Here is a 23884-nt window from a genome sequence, read left to right on the forward strand (position 1 = left end):
CTGGAGTAAGGGGTAAGGCAACTGAATAGTGATCCCCTTAGAATTCTGGGCAGGAAAACAAGAATTTTTTATCACCTGTAATTGTCATGATGAATTCAAGCTCCTTGTGTCCCACCCTATCCCATGAACATTCACTATTTTTAACTGCCTGACCTATGCATGGATCTATCTGAAGACGCACCCATGACAGCAATTTTCAAGTATGATTTTTTAAATGTAAAGATCATAAATGTACAAGTTGCTGAAAAAAAGCTAAAAGAAACTCTAGAAAGGATTGTTAGGCTTACCTAAATGTTCAGGTGTATGAGGCCTAAACCAAAGAAAAAGTAAAGCTTTCATATTCCATGAAGGAAATGTGGATTAAAACACTGCTTGTTTAATATTCTACTTAGTTTTCTCGAACCTGTAAAGTCATTTTCATTTCTTAAACTTATTACCAAACCCCAGAGAGAGGATTAAACCTGAATTTGTTAATAGGTTATACTTAAAGCTTAAATGTGTGATATATGATTGGGGAAAGTATATATTTGGTTGCTGCTATGTGGATCTCACATTTGTTCCAGTTTGATTTGTGAGAGGCTATTCTTAAGTTGCTCTACTTATTAGCTATTCTGATCTCTAGGGTGTCCATTTATGGCATGCCAGAGGGGAACATAACATTAAGAGCAGATTTTTCTTAGAGCAAAGTGGGAAATCTCCATGAACTTTTTAAATGGAACTTTGAATGCACTCCAATCTGGAACACATAATTATTTCATGCTGACTAAAATCAAGAAGAAGTAAATATGGGACTATACTCACAGATGTAATTACAAATTACAACCTGTGCTTCATCACTGCCATCGACTCAAAGATACTCTTTGCTGGATTTCTTAAAATGATGACTCCTTATTTCTGTAACTTAATGGAATCTTGAGTATAATGTAACACTAGGTCATTTCTAGGCAATTTATGGTGCCTGGTGACACTTGTTGGAACTGGAGGAACATTTCTAATGACAAAATGTGTTCACAAGCACACACAAATTTTTTTTATCTTCTTTTTCCTCCTTTTCTATTTATTTAATAATTCCTTTTAAAAAAAGAATAGGAATAGTCTACAATAACTCCTGAATTACTTTTCATAAGTGTTACTTAAACTCATCATTTTATAAATACAGCTTGAATTATTTTTACATAAATGTGTGATAACCCCATGTTTGTCAGAAAGAAGCTCATTTGCCACTTTCCTGTCCATTAGCCTCTGAGATACTGCCTCATATTTTCTATGTGTACCTGGCATCTTTCCATCTAGAAAAATGTCATATCATTTATAAATTTGAAGTTTTCAGTCATCTATAAAAATTTTAAATACACCCAATTCTAGTATTCATCCCAGGTACTCATTATTTGTACTTCTATATTATTTATAAATATTTTTTTAATTCTTCTTTTGTTTTAGATCTCCAAGCTAGTCATTTATCCATGTCAGAATTTGTTCTTCAATCCCCTGATAACTTCCTCAAAATTTTGCTCTGGCCAAATGTTTATTTGTATCCTTAGAGGAAAATAAACCTTTTTCCCAATAAATTATGCTTCTTGGGCACTTAATGAGTCTCTGTTTAATCTTGGTTTCCAACAGCTTTCCAGGTATAGAAATGAAACATTCTAGGCTGTTGTATCCATTTCTGTGCCCCTTCTACTGGATGGAGGGCATTATGGAAGACTATCAAAAGTGTTCTAGCATAGTCCTGCAACTGCTATACAGTCCTTATCCTTTACTATTTAAATCAAATGTTATCTCCTCTGTGAAGTTTTCTATGACTCACCCTATTCCTATCATCCTACTTGCATGAACAAAACCAAATATATTTGGGAATCGGTGAGTAGGAACACTTTTTCCTCAAAGTCCAGAGGGATATAAAACTGGTTGGATGAGTTCATAGAGACATTTTAAGGCAAACAGGTAGAATAATAGGAGAATTTTCGTTAAACAATATTGACCACCTATCTAAAGCACAGTGGCTTTAGATAGAATATGGACCCAGCTAACTGAATACAAATACAATTTTTTTAACATATAGGGCTATTCATGTACTCCATTTCTTCTTCAGTGAGCTTTTGTGGTTTAGGTCTCTTTAGGAATTTGTCAATTTCATATCAGTTTTTATAATATACTTTTCTTATCCTTTATTTTTTTAATGTTTATTTATTTTTGAGAGAGAGAGACAGAGGGCAAGCTAGGGAGGGGCAGAGAGAGAGAGAGAGAGAGGGAGAAACAGAATCTGAAGCAGGCTCTGCTGAAAGCACAAAGCCCAACACGGGGCTCGAACTCACAGACCACCAGATCATTACCTGAGCCAAAGTTGGATGCTTAACCGACTGAGCCACCCAGGTGCCCCTCTTCTTATCTTTAAATGCTGGTACTGATGGAAACCACATAAGGATAGACTCATTGAATGTGTAAAAAACAATTTAATTTGTTGGATCTGCAAAGAGGTTCCCTTTTGCTTTATAATATTGGTTATCCATGTTTTCTCCTTTCTCTTTTTTTTCCTGCTCAGTCTGGATAAAGTTTTACCAATTTTATTAAGCTTTCAAAAAAACAGTTTTTTTTAAATTTCATTGATTTTTCTCCATTGTTTTTCTGTTTACTCTTTCAGTCATTTCTACTCTTATCTCCATCATTTCCTTCCTTCTGCTTATTTTGAGCTAAACTTGCTCTTCTTTTTCAAGTTTTTTTAAGATCATTGATTTGAGACCTTTCTTCTTGTCTAATATAAGCACTTAACGTTATAAGTTTGTCTCTAAACACTGTTTTGGCTTCATCCCACAAGTTTTTATGTTGTATATTCATTTTCACTCAGTTCAAAATATTTTATAAATTTTCTTGTGATTTCTTCTGTCACCCATAGATTATTTAGAATGTATTATTCAAATTTCAGATTTTCCAGATAAAATGTGTTATTGATTTGTTGCTTAATTCCTGCTCTCTGTCTGGTCCTGAGTTTGAAGTTGTGACTTTGATCTCACTGTCTGGGCTATGATGATAGGTTCCCTACTAGGATTTGATCCCTGAAATGTGCCCTCCAACTTCATACCCTATCCTCTTGCCCTTCAGTACTCTTCATGGGACTCATCGGGAAGTGTCTGACTATCTTCTATCTGATGTAATAGAGGGATAATAAACAATGGTAGATTTGATAGGAAATCAAATACAGATCAGTTAAAAAAACTACCAAAGTGCATTAAGGATTTGAAATAATTTAGATTAATAATACACACAGAGTAAACTTCTCCAGAAATAGTCACTGAGGAATAGGGCACTGAAAATATATAATAAGGTTTTACTCAAATTTAAGAATTAACAGGGTTGATAAGATCAAGGTATAGAGGACTTTCAATTATTAGTAGGACTCTTCTTTGAAATAACCCTATAATTCTTTCCAAATTATCTTCCCATTTTTCCCCATTGTCTTCTCAGTGCAGATATATAATGATTATGTGAATTAAATATTCTATTTGATACCAGAGTTACAACAGAGAATATTACCAGGTTGAGCAAAAGTGTAATCCCTATTCTGCTTCAATGACTATAATCACAATTATATAGAGAGGCAATTCCTTTAATATTGGTGATAATATAGTCCAGTCTATTTTCTAACTTTTCAAAACTTAAATTCATGTCATTAATGTTTCAGGTGTGAGAATTATAACAAGGAGAATTTTTTTATTAAAAGTGACCTTATTTTTAAAAGATATATACTGAAATATATGTAGATAAAATGATATTTTTATAAAAATCTAAATGTAATTATTTATTGGAAGAGATTATACTGGGAAAAATTTTCAATTAATCTCAAATGAAAAGTACAGGAAGAAAAACAGCTGAATTATATAGGATCTCGTGTCTATATCCCCTCCATATAAAGTCTTCAGACAGACATCTCACACAATGATACACAAACAAACCAATTCATAAACACATCCCTTAATCTGAAGAAAGTCATGATTGATATTCATGGAAGCCAGGCCCTACAAAATATATCCTCTAAATGGCATGGAGCAAATTACCAACAACCAAAGGAGATGCTTAAACAGGCAATTAAAACGTGAGGATGCTACTTAATCTGATTATAGACAAAGCTGGGGCCTACCTTAGGTTGATCCCCTCTGTGCTTCCTAACTCATAATTCCCCTTCTAAGATAGCCTGAAAGAAAAGAAAATAAAGCAGCTTTGACTAATAAATTGGGTTATGTCTATATGTACAAACAAAAAGGGTAACTTCTCAGCTGAATTTTATCTCTCTATGCTCAGGAAGCACAGGATCCTTACTCACTTGTAAAAGTAATATTTATCTTTAATACTGTGCATTTATTAATCTAGATATAGCACTAACTATATTTATAGGGTTTAAATTATCATAATTCATATCTGTAGAATTTGATGAAAAAAACTACAAAGACACCAGGTATTTCCATCAATACTTTAATGGTAATTGATTTTCTAAATCAGCAAGTTAACTTGCAATGCTGCTGAAGGCAACCAATCAATTTTCCTACTGTTTTAAGTTATTTGTCATTTTGGGAAATGAAAAATAATCTTCTTGTAAAAAATTAAAACATACAATTTGCTTTTGGGATTAATGTTGTGACATTGTGTGGTATCACTAATTTAAGAGGATTAATTAAATTTTGCTAAAAGTCTTTGGATATTAGATTTTTAAAAATGTTTTATAATCATAAAATATATCTTAGACATAAAATCAGATTCCAATCTATAATCAGTATGGCTTAGGAAATTTGGCTGAACAAGAAGGAAAAGGCAAGCAACAGGGGAAAAGAAAACAAATGGAAGGTTAGGGGGTGAGGTTTTAATTTTTAGAAAGGATAAAAACCAGTTCAATAGTCAAAACTTGTGGTTATTTATTATAAACATAGTGGAGAGATTGAATTAAAAAAATCTTGCCTCGCTAGCCATCTGTCCACACTCTGTTTACTGCTGCTGCTCTGAGGAAAATAACTACATCCTGGGTTGAACCCAGGAATACTAGGTTCATTATTATTAACATTCTCACTAATGTGCCTTAGTCGATCTTTCTGCAGTCTAGAAAAATATGATAAATAAAAGTCAGATGACAGAGTGTGGATTGATCAAATGTCATATTTATCATTTTGGGTTTTTTTTAAGTTTATTTATTTTTGAGACGGAGACAGAGAAAGCAAGCTGGGGAGGAACAGAGAGTGTGAGGGAGAATCTCAAGCAGGCTCTGCACTTTTAGTGAAGAGCCCTACACAGAACTCAAACTCACAAAACTGTGAGATCATGACCTTAGCTGAAATCAAGAGTTGCATGCTTAACTGACTGAGCCACCCAGGAACCCCCCATTCTGCAATTCCTAATACCCCAGAATTCAATTTCAGTCTCAACAGGAATTAAAGAATACTAACATTATACTGTTCCAGTTTTTAAAATGAAGCCTGAAATATCACGTAGAGCAATGGCTGGGGAAGAAAACAACAATAAAATTTGTTTTGTTTGACAGTGACTGACAATAATATTATTGACCATGTCTGTCTATAAATACTATTGTATTGTGCAGCTCTTTCCCCTCACGTATTATCTAGGTATGGAATTAGTTGATCAACTTGTTACCATGGATACTAAAAAATCTGACAAAGTGACCTAAATGTAGATTATGGGTAAAACTGTATTGGTATTTGTTGCTTATTGGTATTTGTAACTCATGCTAATGCTCTGTCCTTCCTCATTAGAAAGAACAGCCTTAGGGAAGGGGTCCAATGTCCCCAGAGATTCTTATCCCCGTGGGTCCTGCTCTCACCTTTTACCTTCCTTGGCTCCACAGCTCTCTCAAGGTTCTGAACTCATAGACTCTACTATCTACTTGCACAGGAATTTAATGATACCACCACTGGTCCCAACTGCTTGTCTCTGGGATACTTACATCTGATCTCTAGGGATTTACTAGTTTCTCTCTTTATCTAAAATAAGTTTGGAGAATGTTTTATTTTGTCTTAGCTTAAAAAATGCTTAACCCAGAAAATTAGGAGGAAAACAATGAATTTAAAAACAAAACTTCAAATTCTTGTTCTACCTTTAACTCACTATGGATCTTGAGTAAGTTACTTCACTTTTAATTATTCATTCAACCAACAGTTACTGAGGAACTACCATGTCAAATAGGCTTAGGCAACAGTTATGCAAAGAAAAATAGTAAATAATTCTGTTCTCAAGGAGCTCACAATGGAAAACAGAAGATAGACATATACACCAATGTTTGCAAAGCTGGGTGACACAAATCACGGTAGGAGGAAATTATGAAGTTCTTAGTGGGTCATCTAATCCAGACTGGGAAGCTCAGGGCAGGCTTCTAGGAGGAGAAGAGTCTGAGGTGAGGTCTTAAGGATGAGTAGGAGACAACCAGTTCAAGCAGGAATGAGGTGAGAGAGGGAGTGCAAAAGAAGGAAAGAGTGCAATGTTAATGGCCTTAAAAAGAGGACCATTCTACACTTAGCCATTCTACTTGACCCACCATGAAAAAGTGTCATGATAATATAAATGCCATTAATTAGCTTTTAAAGCCAAACTGCAGATAAAAGTATTGTTGATGGTTTCAGCATGGAATAATTAATAACATTAAATGTCAACATTATTTAAGCATATAAAAGAAAATTTTTACATCTAACCTAATTCCACTCCTTGGTACTTACACAAGGCAAATGAAAACATATTTCCAACAGAAACCAGAATAAATATATTATTAGCAACTTTATTCATATTAGCTCAAACTGGAAACAACTCCAATGCCTATTAACAGTGAAATAGATAAGCAAATTATGTATATTTATACAATGTAATAATAATCAGTGATAAAAAGAAATCAACATTCAACAACATGGATGAATCTCAGACATTATACTGAGAGAAAAAGCCAGACATACACATAAAGGACAATACTGAGATTACATTTATGTGAAATTCTAGAAAGAAATCTACTCTGTGATAAAAAGATCAGATAAGTTTTTGCCTCTTGCAGAGCAAGACACTGACTAGGAAGGAGCACAGGGGAAATTTATGGAGTGTTGAAAGTAATAGAGATGGGGGTCACACATGTGTATGCACTATTACAACTCACTGAATTGTGGTTTTTCTTTCTTGCAGGGTTGGCAGCAGGGTGGGAGGACCCTGTGCTTGCCTCATCCCACAAATGTGACTAGATGGCTATCAAATCATCTTAAGTGCCCCAGAGGTCAACCTGGAGACTGGCAGAACAGGCTCCACAGCTTAAGGTTGAGAGGAGGTCACATTGAGGAAGGTGGGAATTGTGGAGATGTGGTTTGAGAGACAGACAGATAGTGGCCCCTATGGTGGGGAAGGAACAGAGGTCACAGAGTGGGGCGAGGGATGGACTGGTACGTGGTAGAGTGAATGGGGAAGACGGGTCCCTATAGCAATTGGCTTGGAAAGCAAGAGGGGCCAATGAGTTCTTGCAACTAGCAGGGCTTAAAGCCTGGAGTTTTTGAGGTCAGCAGGCTTGGCTGGGATAGAGCCTAGAAGGCATTGTGCCACTCTTGGAGAGAAGGCAGGGCAAATAGTCCACAGACAATGCAGCATGGAAACAGCAATCAGAAGAGCACCTAGAGCACACAGTGGGAGGTTGTTTGCTCATCTCAGAGCATGTCCCAGAGAGGCAACATTCATGGAAAGACCCCTTTGGGGGGTTACCCTTTGGGAACAAAGGAACTGGAAGCCTCCATTTCCCTTGCCTGCCCCTAGCATAAGCAGAGGACCACCTGTGGCAACCAGCTCAGCCCTGACATTGGCTACCTAATTTGCCTGCACCAACCACCTTCCCCCACAACTCCAATAAAACTGCCTTTCCCAGTCACACTTGCCTCAGTCCAAGCATGGTGGAGGCCCACCCCCAGAAGACTAGTACAAACCCTGCCAATACCACATCTCCCGAACCCAGGAGTTTTGCAGGGCCTCAGATCCAGCAGCAGTGGCAACGGGTCTCATTCCACAAGCAGACCAGAGCACACCTAGTAAAAATGCACCACATTCAGGCCACTGACCAAACACTGCCCACAACAGGCAAAAAGAGCCTCTGAAGATGGCTGGTCTGAAAGATAAAGTGGCAGGGTGAAACCACAGAGCACATACAACACACATTGGAAATACTCCCTGAAGTGCCAGGCCTTGGGGAACAGGGAACCCTATAGGAGCTCTTATTCATATGGTCATTACCTTCAAGAAGACGAGATGTAGCTAACTTTACTAACACACAGAAATGGGCACAAGTACTTAGACAAAATGAGAAGACAGAGGAATTTGCCTCCCAAAAAAGAACAGGACAAGGCCACAGACAGAGATCTAAGCAAAACAGTAACATGGCTGATGGAGTATTTAAAGCATTGATCATAAGCAGAACCTGAGTGGCTCAGTTGGTTGAGTGTCCAACTTTGGCCCAGGTCATGATCTCACAGTAAGTCCAAGCCCTGCATCAGGCTCTCTGCTGTCAGCTCAGAGCCTGGGGTCTGCTTTGGATTCTGTGTTTCTCTCTCTCTCTCTCTCTCTCTCTCTGCCCCTCCCCCACTTATGATCTCTCTTTCTCTCAAAAATAAATAAATAAACATTTTTTAAAAAATAAAGCATTGATCATAAGGATACTCACCAGACTTGATAAAAGAGTGGAAGACATCAGCAAGACTCTTAACACAGAAATAAAATAGAATGAATCAGAGATGAAGAGTGCAATAAATGTAATTAGAGGCCCTTTTGATGTAATGAACAGCAGGCTGAAAGAAGCAGAGGAACGATTTAATAACCTAAAAGACAAGAGTAATGTAAAGTAATCAAGATGAACAAAAGAGACAAAAAAGAATTATGCAAAATGAGAATAGACTTAGGGAACTCAGTGACTCCATCAAATGTAATAACATTCATATTATAGGAATCCCGGAAAAAGAAGAAAAGGGAACAGAAAATTTACTTGAAGAAATAATAGCTGAAAACTTCCCTAAACTGGGGAAGGAAACAGATAACCAGATCCAGTAGGCATAGAGAACCCCCCAAAAAATCAGCAAAAACAGATCCACACCAAGACATATTATAATTAAAATGGCAAAATCTAGTGATAAAAAAATTTTAAAGCAACAAGACAAAGGAAGACAGTTACATACACAGAAAACTCCATAAGGCTCTCAGGGAATTTTTCAGTGGACACTTTGCAAGCCAGAAGATATTGTCATGATATATTCATGTCATCATATATGTCATGATATATTCAAAGTACTGAATGGGGAAAATCTGCAGCCAGAATATTCTATCCAGCAAGAATATCATTCAGAGTAGAAGGAGATAAAGAGTTTTCTGGACAAACAAAACTTAAAGAGATTCAAGACCACTAAACCAGTACTATGAGAAATATTAAGGGGATTCTTTGAGTGGAAAGACCAAAAGTGACAATATGAATGTAGGAAATACAAAACCAGTAAAATTGAGTGATTTCATAAAATATCAGTCAAGAAACTCACAAAATAAAGGGATGTAACATATGAACCCATATACCTAAAACATGGGGAGGAGAGGAGTAAAGAATGGATTCAAACTTAAGCAACCATCAACCTAATAAAGACTGTTATATGCAGAAGATGTTATATACAAACCTAATGGTAATCACAAATAAAAAACCACTAATAAAATGAAAAAAAAAAGAGAAAGAAGTCCAAATATATTACTAAGGAAAACCAGCAAGCCATGAAAGAGAGAAAGACAAGAAAATAGAGAAAATCTTCAGAGACAACCACAAAACAGGTAATAAAATGGCAATAAATACATAGCTATCAATAATTAGTTTGAATATAAATGGACTAAATACTCCTCCAATCAAAATATATACAGTGACAGAATGGGTTAAAAAACAAGACACATCTATATGCTGCTTACAAGAGATTCATTTTAGACCTGAAGACACCTGCAGATTGAAAGTGAGAGCATGAAAAAACACTTATACAAATGGATGTCAAAAGAAAGCCAGAACAGCAATAGTTATCTTGGGCAAAATAGACTTTAAAACACAAACTGTAACAAGAAACAAAGAACACTATATAATGATAATAAAGGGAGCAATCCAACAAGAAGATATAACAATTGTAAATATTTATGCACCCAACATGTAAGCACCCAAATACATAAAACACTTAATAAGAAACATAAAGGAACTAATCAATAATAATACAATAATAGTAGGGGACTATAACACACCACAACCATCAATGAACAGAGATAATCCAAACAGAAAAACAACAAGGAAACAGTGCCTTTGAATGGCACACTGGACCATATGGGTTTAACAGATATATTCAGAATATTCCATCCTAAGAAAATAGCAGAATACACATTCTTTTCAAGTGCACATGGGGCATTCTCCAGAATAGATCACATACTAGGTCACAAAAGAAGCCTCAACAAATTAAGGAAGATCTAAGTCATGCATCTTTCTGACCAACAACACTGTGAAACTACAGAAGTCAACCAGCAGAAAGAATCTGGAAAGATCACAAATACACGGAGGTTAAAAACATGCTAATAAACAATGAATGAATCAGCCAGGAAATAAAAGAAGAAATAAAAAAAGTACATGGAAACAAATGAAAATGAAAGTACAATGGTCTAAACCCTTTGGGATACAGCAACAGCAGTTCTGCAAGGGAAGTTTGAGCAATACAGGCCTAACTCAAGAAGCAAAAGAAAAAAAAAATCAAATAAACAGCCTAACTTGAAGGAACTAGAAAAAGAACAATAAATGAAGCCCAAAGTCAGCAGGAGGAAGGAAATAATAAAGATTAGAGTAAAAATAAAAGATAAAGAAACCAAAAAAACAATAGAACAGATCAATGAAACCAGGAGCTGGTTCTTTGAAAAGATCAATAAAACTGATAAAACCTCTACCCAGAGTTATCAAGAAAAAAAAGAGAAATGAACAAAATCAGAAAGGAGAAATAACCAATACCACAGAAATACAAACAAGAGAATATTATTAAAAACTATATTGAAACAAATTGCACAACCTAGAAGAAATGAATAAATTCTTAGAAACATTATAACCTACCAAGACTGAAACAGGAAGAAATAGAAAATTTGAACAGATTGATTACCAGCAAAAAAATTGAATCAGAAATCAAAAAAGTTCAGGACCAGGTGGCTTCACAGGGGAATTCTATAAAACATTTAAAAAAGAGTTAATAATTATACTTCTCAAACTATTGCAAAAAAAAAAAAAAAAAAAGAAAAGAAAGGAAAACATTCAAATTCATTCCATGATACCAGCATTACCCTGATACCAAAACAAGATAAAGATACCACCAAAAAAAAAAAAAAAAAAAAAAAAAAAAAAAAAAAAAAAAAAAAATCTACAGGACAATCTCTGGTGAATACAAATACAAACATCCTCAACAAAATACTAGCAAACCAAATCTGACAATACATTAAAAAAATCATTCACATCAAGTGGGATGTATTCCTGGGTTGAAAGGGTGGTTCAGTATTCACAAATCAATCAATATGATACATTACATCAATAAGAGAAAAAGACGGGGCACTGAGGTGGTTCAGTTGGTTAACTGTCAGACTCTTGATTTAAGCTCAGGTCATGATCCCAGAGTTGTGGGATCGAGCCCTGTATTGGGCTCTGCACTGAGCATGGAGCCTGCTTAAGATTTCTCTCCCTCCATCCCTCTCTCCCACTCATGTGCGCTCTCTCTCTCTCTCTCTCTCTTTCTTTCTCTCAAAAAAAATAATAATAATACAAAGGATAAGAACCACACAATCATTTCAATAGACACAGAAAAGGATTTGACAAGGTACAACACCCATTCATGATAAAAAATCCTCAACAAAGTTAATTTAGAGGGAATATACCTCAACTTAGTAAAGGCCATATATGAAAAACTCACAATGAATATCATCCTTAAAGGGATAAAACTGAGAACTTTTCTCCTAAGGTCAGGAATAACACCAGGATGTCCACTCTCACCACTGTTATTCAACATAGTACTGGAAATCCTAGCCACAGCCACCAGACAATAAAAAGAAATAAAAACCTTCCAAATGGGCAAGGAAGAAATAACACTTTCACCATTTGTAGATGACATGATACTTTATTAGAAAACTTGAAATATTCCCCTAAAAAACTGCTAGAGCTGATAAATAAATTCAGTAAAGTCACAGGACACAAAATCAGTGTGCAGAAATCTGTTGCATTTCTATACACCAATAATGAAGCAGCAGAAAGAAAAATTAAGAAAATAATCCCATTTACAATTGCACCCAAAACAATAAGATATCTAGGAATAAACCTAACCAAAGAAGTAAAAGACCTATACTCTGAAAACTATAAAACACTGATGAAAGAAATTGAAGAGAACACAAAGAAATCAAAAGACACCCAGGCTCAGGGATTGGAAGAACAAATATTGATAAAATGTCTATAAAACTCAACCAAATCTACACATTTAATGCAATCCCTATCAAAAGATCAATAGCATTTTTCATAGGACTAGAACAAACAATCTTAAAATTTTTATGGAACCACAAAACACCTTGAATAGCCAAAGCAGCCTTGAAAAAGAAAACCAAAGCTGGAGTCATCACAATTCTGGATGTCAAGTTGTATTACAAAGCTGTAGTGATCAAAATAGTATAGTACTGATACCAAAAAGACATGTAGATGAATAGAATAGAATAGAATAGAATAGAACAGAATAGAAAACAGAAATAAACCCACAACTATGTGGTCAATTAATCTTTGACAAAGCAGGAAAGAATATATCCAATAGGGAAAAAAAAGACAGTCTCTTCAACAAATGGTGTTGAGAGAACTGGACAGCAACATGCAAAAGAAAGAAACTGGACTATTTTTTTTTACAGTATACCTAAAAATAAACTCAAAAGGGATGAAAAAACTAAATGTGAGACCTGAAACCATAAAAAATTCTGGAAGAGAACACAGGCAGTAACTTCTCTGACATAGGCCATAGGAACTTTTTTCTAGATAGGTCCTGAGGCAAGGAAAACAAAAGCAAAACAAACTATTGGCACTACATCAAAATAAGAAGTTCTTGCACAGTGAAGGAAACAATCAACAGAACTAAAAGACAACTAATGGAATGGGAGAAGATATTTGCAAATGACATATCGAATAAAGGGTTAGTATCCAAAATATATAAAGAACTTCTAAAACTCAACACCCAAAAACCAAATACTTCAATTTAAAAATGGATGGAAGGCATGAACAAACAGTTCTCCAAAATGACATCAAGATGGCCAACAGACTCATGAAAAGATGCTCATCATCACTACCATCAGGGAAATGCAAATCAAAACTACAAGTGATACCTCACACCTGTCAGAATGGCTAAAATCAATAATACAAGAAAAAACAGGTGTTGACAAGGATATGGAGAAAAAGGAATTCTTGTACACTGTTGGTGGGAATGAAAACTGCTGCAGCCACTGTGGAAAACAGTACGGACGTTCCTCAAAAAGTTAAAAATGGAACTAGCTAAGGTCCAGCAATCACACTACTGGGTATTTATTCAAAGAATACAAAAAAACACTAATTCATAGGGATACAGGCCCCTGATGTTTATAGCAGCATTATTTGCAACAGCCAGGATGTGGAGGCAGACCAATTATTCATCAATTGATTAATGGATAAAGAAGAGGTGGTATACACACACACACACACACACACACACACACACACACACACACACGATGGAATATTATTCAGCCATAACAATGAATGAAATCTTGCCAGTTGCAACAACGTAGAAAGAGAGAGTATAATGTTAAATACAATAAGTCAGTCAGAGAAAGACAAACACCATATGATTTCACTCATATGTGGAATTTAAGAAACAAAACAAACGACTAAATGGGGGAAAAGAGAATGCGAGAGAGAAACCAAGATATAGACTCTTTAACTATAGAAAACAACTTATGGTTGCCAGAGGAGAGGTGGAGGCAGGGGAAGAAAGGGTGAATAGGTAATGCGGATGAAGGAGTGCACTTGTGATGAGCGCCAGGTGATGTACAGAATTGTTGAATCACTATATTATACACCTGAAATCCTATAAGACTGTATGTTAACTAAGTGGAATTAAAATAAAAACTTTTTTTAAAAGAATGAAAAACAAAAATCTCATTGAATTGCACATGCAAGTTTTGGGGCTTTCACTCTGTATTTTTTATCAAAAAAATGAAAACAACCATAAGCTTTAATCATCAGGTTTGCCTTTTTTGGCAGTATAAGTTAGTCATTCTGAGCAGAATTCTAGCATTTTGAAAATAATGGGAGCCAGGTTTCTCACTGTAGAAGAATTGGTAGCAAATACAGAAAGAAACTAAAACTGTGCTGTCCAATATGATGGGTATTAGCCACATGTGGCTTTTGAACCTTAAAATATGGCTAGCCCAAACTGAGGATGTGCTGTCAACGTCAAGTACACAGATTAGGAGTCCAGTACAAAATACGTAAAAAATCTAATTAATAATTTTTTTTGTTGATTATATGTCAAAATCATAAAATTTTTAGATATATTGAGTTAAATAATATATTATTAAAATCAATTTCTGTCATTTCTTTTTACTTCTATAACATGGCAACCAGAAAATTTATAGTTATCTATGTGGTTTGTATTTGTATACGAACAGTGCTGAAATATAATGTAACTTATGGTGCTGGACTGGAATTGGAGCTATCATTCCAGTATGTGAAATCAGAGTCCTATCTATCTATCTATCTATCTATCTATCTATCTATCTATCTATCTTTTTTTCTCTGAAAGGGCCTGGAAACAATGACATACCAGGAGCAATGAACATAACTAGGTACCCAAATCTTGGTACCATTCTCCATTAAAAGGAAATATAGTTGATTACAGAAATGGCTGATTTCAGGGCTGAGGCAGAGAAAGTACAGGATGAGTGTGGAACATCTTATTTCAAAAGAAAGTAAAGGATTGCTATAAAAATGATGGAGTATATCAAAATGACACAAAAGAATCACTGGTGCTTCCACTCACCAAATCTACGATAATTTGGGCATCAATATAAATGATGATAGTAATGGATCGTAACCTATTGAATAAGAAACCATGAGGGGCGCCTGGGTGGCTCAGTCGGTTGGGCGTCCGACTTCAGCTCAGGTCACGATCTCGCGGTCCGTGAGTTCGAGCCCTGCGTCGGGCTCTGGGCTGATTGCTCAGAGCCTGCAGCTTGCTTCTGATTCTGTGTCTCCCTCTGTCTCTGCCCCTCCCCCATTCATGCTCTGTCTCTCTCTGTCTCAAAAAGAAATAAAACGTTAAAAAAAAATTAAAAAAAAAAAAAAAGAAACCATGAGTCCGTAATCATTATAAATACATACATACATACATACATACATACATACATACTTCCTTATAGTGGAATGCCAACTAATAAATATAGAAAAAAGTGACGGAGGTAGAAAATTATCAATGAAATTTATCACTGGATAAAACCAATGGGTAAAAGTTTGATGAGAAACAGCATTATTTACCTAGTTTCAAAGTATCTCCCCATATGTCAATTACAAAGGAAAAGATTTTTTTAGAAGAGTAATTTAAAAACTTTGCAGTTGAAAAAAATTATCACAATAAACCCAAACTAATTATGTAATCTTGCTGTCTTGGTGTTTGTAAATATCCCTGAGAGGATTCAACCTCCCCTTCCTATCCCAATTTGATGAAGGAAAATTAACCTCATCTAAGTTTGGTTTTTGAATCACCATTAGAGTCATCTGAATTTTTTTTATGAAATCTAAGACATAGGGGCAGAAAGTCTTCACATCAGAGGTGCATGGCAGTAGTGGGTACAATTAAAAATGTCATTTACAAAGCTAATTAGCAAATTTGGTCAGGAAGCAAATGAGAAAGAATAATACAGGAAACTACACAGTTATTTTTCATAGTTATACTTATTATTGTCATAGTTTATAATGATGTAATTTTAAGTAGTGTCAAAATCTTTTGTAAACCTTTCACTGACACTTCCTAAAAATACTTCATGTAATTTTAAAAACCATAATACATCATGAAGGTAAAAATTTTTTTCTGAGAATAGGACAAATATAGGAAATTACCTATAAAATTAGATATTCTATTCTTAAGTAAACTCAACAATAGCAAAGTATACTTTATGGCCCAACTTGTTTTTTGTTTTTTTTTTTTAATTTTTTTTTTTCAACGTTTTTTATTTATTTTTGGGACAGAGAGAGACAGAGCATGAACGGGGGAGGGGCAGAGAGAGAGGGAGACACAGAATCGGAAACAGGCTCCAGGCTCCGAGCCATCGGCCCAGAGCCTGACGCGGGGCTCGAACTCACGGACCGCGAGATCGTGACCTGGCTGAAGTCGGAGGCTTAACCGACTGCGCCACCCAGGCGACCCTGGCCCAACTTGTTTTAATCAACTTCCATATTAAAGTAGCAATAATGCACACACACTGGAGTCAGAACAGTTTAAATCAATTAACAAGGAGTCAGTAACTGTATGGTATCAGGCCAAAAATTTAAAATTCAATTATATGCCAATTGCTGTGCAATTTAAATCAAGAGGATCAAATGATTTATTCACTGATTTTTTTCTGTTTGCTTCATTGTTTTAAGATAACCACTTTTCAAAAGATTTGAGTTGTTTACAAAGAAGGCATATGGAATATGTTATTCAAAATGGAGTATAAAAACTTTCCGTGATACATCCACAGCAGGTTTGAATGTGAAAAGGAAGTTGCCTGCTTTCCAGAGTTTTCTGAAAAAGCAAAAGAATTTTCATGGAATTACAAACCAGAAATCTAGCAGTTGACTCCAAGAGAGCTTAAAAAGGCAAAAGGAAGCTTTTTAATGAAAGGGTTAAGTGCTATCATAAGGATTGTAGGTAGGAGTACAGGAATAAAATTTGAATAAATTAGATGGAAAGAAAAACTGGCAGAGACTGAGAATCTTTGTACTTCAAATTAATATTTGTCATTAGGATCAAAAGAATCCCAGATCCTTCACTGTCCAAACCTCTTGGCCTTCAGTAAAACACTTCCTGAGGACTGTGAAGTAATATATTTCATAGATTCCCTAATCTCTAGAAGACAGGGAAATAAGTCATCCTGATCTTTTGGTAAACATGGCATCATCTGCCACAAAAACATAATCATCAGATTTATTTGATTATGAAAGCTTTCAGAGCTGCAAATAATTTACTGTGTTTTTTACAGTGTATTTGCTGCATTAAAAATACAGTGTATTTGCTGCTGTATTAAAAAGGCAATACTACATTGTGTGCGAGTGTGGCAGAGGGGAGGTAAATGTTTGCATACACTGGTCCTACTCTTTAGTTTCTTTTTTCCTTTCTGAAGGTGTCCAAACATCTGTCTGAGTCATTTACCAATGGAACAAGTGAATGGACACAGGTATATAGAAAATATGTGTGGAAGGAGCAAGATTGGCTATAGAAATTACAGCATAAAAGCCTTTTCAGAAAAATCAACTGAAGGTATCTACAGTGACTACTTTTAAAATATGACTATCTTTTTAAAAATTTTAACACAGTTTAAAACATTATAAGAGAAAAAGAAAATTCAGAACAAGCGACCAGGAGATAACATAAACATGCAAACTCTGAGCATTGTTAGAGTTGCCATGATAGTTTCAAATCTGTATTGAACTTCCAGGCAGCCAGGATGCTGAGCACACTATAGTTGTAGAGCTTTGTTACTGGAATAAGGAAATATCCTAGTTTCTCAGAAAAGAAAAGACTTTCCTTGATTTAAAATTCGAAAAATATTGGGGTGCCTGGGTAGCTCAGTCGGTGAAGCATCTGACTTTTGATTTCTACTCAGGTCATGATCTCAAGGTTCATGAGATTGAGGTCTGAGTCCTGTGTCGGGCTCTGCACTGTCAGCACAGAGCCTGCTTGGAATCTCTCTCTCCCTCTCTGCCCCTCCCCTGCTCATGCTTGCTCTGTCTCTCTCTCCAAAATAAATAAATGTTTTTTAAAACTTCAAAAAATATTTCTCATGTGAAGAAAAGAATAATAAATGCTATAATATAGTATATAGTATCTTCAACTGGATTTCTGTTGCTAATATCAAATGACTGTCTGTGGCATATGATAGTAAAGTACTGTTCAGTGAAGGCAGTCCTAGGAGGGTTAAGGAAAGTCCACTAAGCATACGGCCTTCTGGAACACCACTGTTCTCTGGAGAACACATTATGCTCCTTAAGGTACATCTCAATATGTTTTTCCACTTAATTATATCACTCTAGTCAATGGGATCAATTGCCACAAAATTCATTACCTAGTTTGTTGTATGAACACAGAAACAAAGGCTCTGAAAGTTGGAGGGATTTTAGCGATCTCTTGGTCCAATAATAAATTAGAGCAGCTGATGTCATAAAAGGCATCTCTGATAATCAGTATAGGAACTTGGCTGGCACACCATGATGGACAGTTGGATCACTCTCTCACAAGTCCATCTGTTCCACTGTTGAAGACAACTCTTTTTTACATTATGTTGAAAACTTCTGGACTGTAATTTCTACCATCTTTTAAAGTCTGTCCTCCAGATCAATGGAACAACCCTTCAAATATCAGGAGACACTTTTGATATACCACTTCTGCCTTACCTTCCCTAATCTTCAATTTATGCTATTCGCCTATTCAAATGATGATGATAATAATATTACTTAAAAGTCCTATAACACTTAATTTTTTTATTTTTTTCAAGTTTGTTCATTTATTTTTGAGAGACAGAAAGCACAAATGGGGGAGGGGAAGAGAGAGAGGGAGAGAAAGGGAATCCCAAGCAGGCTCTGCACTAGCGGGTTCCATACCTTCAGTGTGGAGCCTGATGTGGGGCTTGAACCCACGAACTGCGAGATCATGACCTGAGTTAAAGTTGGGCACTTAACAGTAGGTGCACCAAAATCCTGTAACGCTTTAAACTTTTTCCACTGCTTTGTATACATAATCTAATTTTACCATTATAATATATCTCTGAATGCTGTATAATAGGTATTTGACACATGAGAAAACAAGCCTGCCCAAGATCTTACCACTGGTTTATGGTAGAATATAGACTAGAAGCTTGATCTCTTCACTTTTTCCTATCTCTATATTCCAACGAGCATTTATATACTACACTGAACACTCACTAACCACAATAAGTATTTAGGACAAAAATTTTTGAAGTTCTTTTATTAATATTAAAAAAATAATTAGGAAGATACATTTATGGTAATTAGTCCTCGTAAAGATACAAATTTTCCAAGTGGCAAGAGTTTTATATGGGTGTTTGGAACTTCAAGAAGATGTATTACTAGTTTCTCTTCTATTTCCGGCTAAAATTTTTGACCAACTATAGGTTTGAGTTCAAGTTCAGGTTTGAATTCAGGTTACATTTTCTGATTATTTCAACTGTACAATGATATACTAATATAAACCCTCTGGTTTGCCAAAAAAGTAGAACTCTTAAGAGTAATTTTTAAAATGTGTGACAATTCTAGATTTTTATATTTCAGTCAGCTCAGCTACTGTTTTCCTGCTGGTTTTCCTATATTCATCTTCATCACTCATATTTGTTGACTTCCTGCACATCTCTGGTTCCTCAGCAAGGAATGCCAGCATTCAAACATTTTTCCTTAAACAGCAACAATAAAAAACCACTGCATACATAAAACTTCACCTCTTGGGATAAAATCCTTAAGGCCTTAGAACTGAATAGAAGGCACTCAATTTAAATACATGGAGGCAGCAGTCATTAATGGTATATAATTAAAGTGTCAGCTTTAAAATGTACCTCCAAAGGCATTTCAACAAAGTCTGATGTAAAGAACTCTCACTGTGCTAAGAAGGTGCTCTACTGAACCCAAGTACATTGAAATATCAAGTGGTGAGAGCTATCCATGATGGAGAGCCTGCCCTTCATCTGTTGTATATGGAAGTATGTACCACTGACAGAACTCTGAGTGCAATCTAACATTATTGGGATAGCGCGGAAGCAGTACTAAAGAAGAGAGGCTCTCAACCTCTGCAGGAACTGGGGTGGAAGCCTTTTGATGATGTGATGAGTTAGGATTCATGGCAGGTTGGACTACTGGAAATATTAGCCTGACCACACAGTCTGTTTGAGTAGAGTGGTTTGTCCTTTAGTTTCTTTTTCCTTCCTGAATGTCAACTTGAGCCATTTACCCAAGGGACAAACTCATGGACATAGTTATACAGAAAATGAAAACTAATTATTATGCCTTCAGGCTACAAAATTGTCACAATGAGAGAGGAGCAGGCTGGGAAGCCATGTATGAAATTTAGACCAGCCAGCCTTTCCTTGAAGTGTCAACCCAGCCACCTGCCAGGCCCAATTCCAACTGTTTGGTCTTGGAGGCAATGACCAGTTGTTGAGCGCCAGCAATTCAAGTTACCATGGTACCGAAGTACAATATGTGGCTCCTTCATCATGCATCTTACTAGGATTCTTTATAAAAAATACCATTCCTTCCTCCTCAATTTTTGTTTTTTTTCTAGTAGCAACAGAATCATTGGCAAGAAGCAGGCTCTCAGTGAAACAGTATACATTTTCTTTTAATTTTTAAAAAAATATTTATTTTTGAGAGAGAGAGGGAGAGTGAGTGAGCGAGAGATGGGCAAAGAGAGACACAGAATCCAAAGCGGGCTCCAGGCTCTGAGCCATCAGCACAGAGCCTGACATGGGGCTCAAACGCACAAACTGCGAGATCATGACCTGAGCTGAAGTCAAACACTTAACCAACTGAGCCACCCAAGCACCCCTCAAGTGAAACAGTCTACTTTTAACCTATGTTCTCCAACCTGTAAGGAGGAGGCGATGCCTGTCTTCTAATATTTTCTTGTATTAAGAGAGACCTCAGCTGGTATAACACTCCTGGCCTCTTCACTCCTTTATCACTCTGGCTCCGGGAATGAGGAGCAAATTATTTGATTGGTACATTTAAGAAGAGAATAAGCAGGGCTTGCAGAGCTCAACCATTGCCATGCTCTCCTTCCTTGAGGAATGGCTACAGGAATGCATATATTCATGTCTTCTCTTCCATGCTGGAAGTTTTACAAGGGGAGACCCCCACAGGAGGAAATGTGTCCATCTGGCCTGGGTTGATGGATAAGGCTGCATATTTCTGAGCTGCAGTATTAGGAAATCCACAGTTGCTGCACTCCTAAGCCATATTATCCCTTCCAGCCTTAATCAGTAATAAGTATGGTATTCTGATCTCCATCTGTCCTATTCCTTGTCTATCTTTTAAGTGGCCTGCAACTCAGAACTACTTTTTAGCCGCGTTGACCTTGGAAAGTTATTTTACTATAGTCATCGTTATCTACTCATATTTGTCAAGTTTTTGAGCATCTTCTGGGGCCTCTTTTGGATGTTATCATTATTTCTTAACCCGGCAGGACTGTGAATGTAAAGTGCCTAGCACAGAGCTTTGCATTCAATTAAAGTTTACCTTCCCTTGCTATTATTTTAATTTAGCCATCACTACATTTTCTTAATTCCTTCTTCCCTTTAACTTCCCCCAGTAAGTTATCTTCTATCTCTCCTCAGTCTTCAACACTTTCTTATTAAGCCTGTCTCTAGACATTGACCCAGTTCCACCTAAATTTTGTTCTTAAAATGTGGTCCCAGGATCAGCAGCATCAGCATCTTCTGGAAATTTGTTGGAAATGGAAACTCCCAGGCCTCATCTCAGATTTACTGAATCAGAAACTCGGGCTGGAGCCCAACAATTTGCACTCTAACAAGCTGTCCACGTGCTTCTGATGCTCATTCAAGTTTAAGAACCAGAAGCCTAGAGGCACCTGGGTGGCTCAGTCGGTTAAGTGTCCAACTTCAGCTCAGGTCATGGTCTCACAGTTTGTGGTTTCAAGCCCCATGTCAGGCTCTGTCCTGACAGCCCAAAGCCTGGAGCCTCCTTCAGATTCTGTGTGTGTGTCTCTCTCTCTGTCCCTCCCCCATTCATACTCTGTCTCTCAAAAATAAATAAACATTAAAAAAAAACTAAAAAAAAAAACAAAAAAAAACCCCAAAGCTTAAATCATACTGTTGCTGTTCAGTTCCATGGCTAATCTCTTTTCTTTTTGTGCATTAGTCTCTTTCGTGATTGCCATTTTGTTTGTAATCCTTATCAAATGTTTCACACCTGAAAGCCCCATCAACATCCAAAAAGGAAAACAAAGTTTAACTATTTTTCCCTGAAATCATTTAAGATCTACAAAGTCTCTTTTATACATATTTTTTATTCACTCCTAATTATTATATCTGATTTATTGAAAATTTGGGCAACTCAGTATGTTTTAATTTAGTTTACCAGATGTTCATTTTCACAGCCACTGTATAACATAAACTACTCACAAGTCTGTAAATCTTTGCTCTGTGTTTTGTTTTTAATGAGTAAACACAAAATCTCCTATCACAGGAAACTACAGGTAGCACTGAAAAAAAAAATTGGTTTTCACAGTGCTGGTTTCCCAACAACTTGAAAAGCATCAAGCAATTCAATTATCCTAAAATTGCCATCCAATTTGTTTCTCTGTGGGAGAGCTAGTATTCTTATGTCATGAAGACCAGGAAATTATCTGCTTTTTGGAATATGTGAATCTTTCTCTTCCTAATTTTGCTAAATCTCTGAAAGAATATTTAGGGGCAGCAAGGATAGGGGGGAAAGGTTGGTTGGGGCCAGGGGGAAAAGGAGGAGGTGAAATGGGAGCTCACAAAAAGGTGTTTTTCATTTCAAATGACCCCAAAATATCATTATTTAATTTGTTAAATATACTTTGAAATTACCCTTTGGTAAACTTAATCTAATGCTTAGGTCCTTCAAATAATTGATTGGTTCAGGTATTTATTAACTTCCCTCCCACCAGTCCTCAAAAGTTTATGCAAATTAATTTTCAATCAACAAAATTTGTAGACATCCATGATTTTATAATATTATTAGTATTAATGTGTAACATTTTGAAGAAATGTAATTCTTTCTCATGCAATTCAGTGTGAGGCATTTTGTGGGGAAGCTAGTTATTCATTTAAATTGTAATGAAGAGCATTGAGTATTTATTAGTTTGTGGGAGTCTTGTTCTCAAGGGAGTATTTCACACCTATTATTCATTCAATCTCAGTTTCCCTGGAAGGGAGGGAAGGGGAGCCCAGTGAGCCAAAGTCAATGAGTTGAGTCATTGTTCAGCCCCATTCCAAAGGACTACTCTGTTTCAACCTCAGGTTCAAGTTAAGATTCTCTTAAGGACTTTCTTTGTGACCTAGTCTTATTGGCAACATCTCAGACATCACTTGTCTGGTCTCTGATCACCTTTCTGGGAGGGCCCTAAGATGCACAAGATGGAACAAGAAATATTCATAAGGAACAAGGGCCTTCCTGGGTAAAGTAGACATTCCTAGAATTCCATCTTCAGATTTCATCTGTGATCCCCACAGTACCTACATGGCCAGATGTTCTATCTTATTTTCAACACTCCAAGATCTTAAATTTGGTGGTAGTAATGATAGGTGTCCTCCTTTCTGACTTTATCTTCATGATTGCTGTCTTTTGTACCACCTTTATCTTATACAAAGGGCACTTTGGTCTTATTTGTCTCAAGTCTTTTTTTCTAATCCTAGCTGATCAAGTTCCTTCTGGTTTCCCATGATCTACCAGTCTGGACTGCAGGACATGCTATTTCAACACTGTCTTCTTGAACACTCATTCCACCCCTTAACTTTTCTTGAGTCTTCCACATTAATAGCAGCTCCTGATCATCTCAACTTTCTTTCCCATCTCTATACCTAA

At 36.2% G+C, this 23884-nt stretch overlaps 1 protein-coding gene across 11 annotated transcripts in view; it reads right to left on the bottom strand.

Annotated features, from left to right (window-relative positions):
- LMNTD1 (lamin tail domain containing 1) overlaps nt 1-23884 on the bottom strand; it is a 511366-nt gene that overhangs the window by 469002 nt on the left and 18480 nt on the right. For 9 of the 11 annotated variants that reach the window (XM_042946102.1, XM_042946101.1, XM_042946104.1 and 6 more), the window contains exon 2: nt 4136-4189. The exons of the other annotated variants lie outside the window; for them this stretch is intronic. The gene's annotated coding sequence lies outside the window, so the exon portion shown is untranslated. The remainder of the gene's footprint in view (nt 1-4135; nt 4190-23884) is intronic. 11 annotated transcript variants of the gene reach the window in all.

This window comes from Panthera leo, chromosome B4 (assembly GCF_018350215.1).
Source record: "Panthera leo isolate Ple1 chromosome B4, P.leo_Ple1_pat1.1, whole genome shotgun sequence".
Taxonomy (NCBI): Eukaryota; Metazoa; Chordata; class Mammalia; order Carnivora; family Felidae; genus Panthera; species Panthera leo.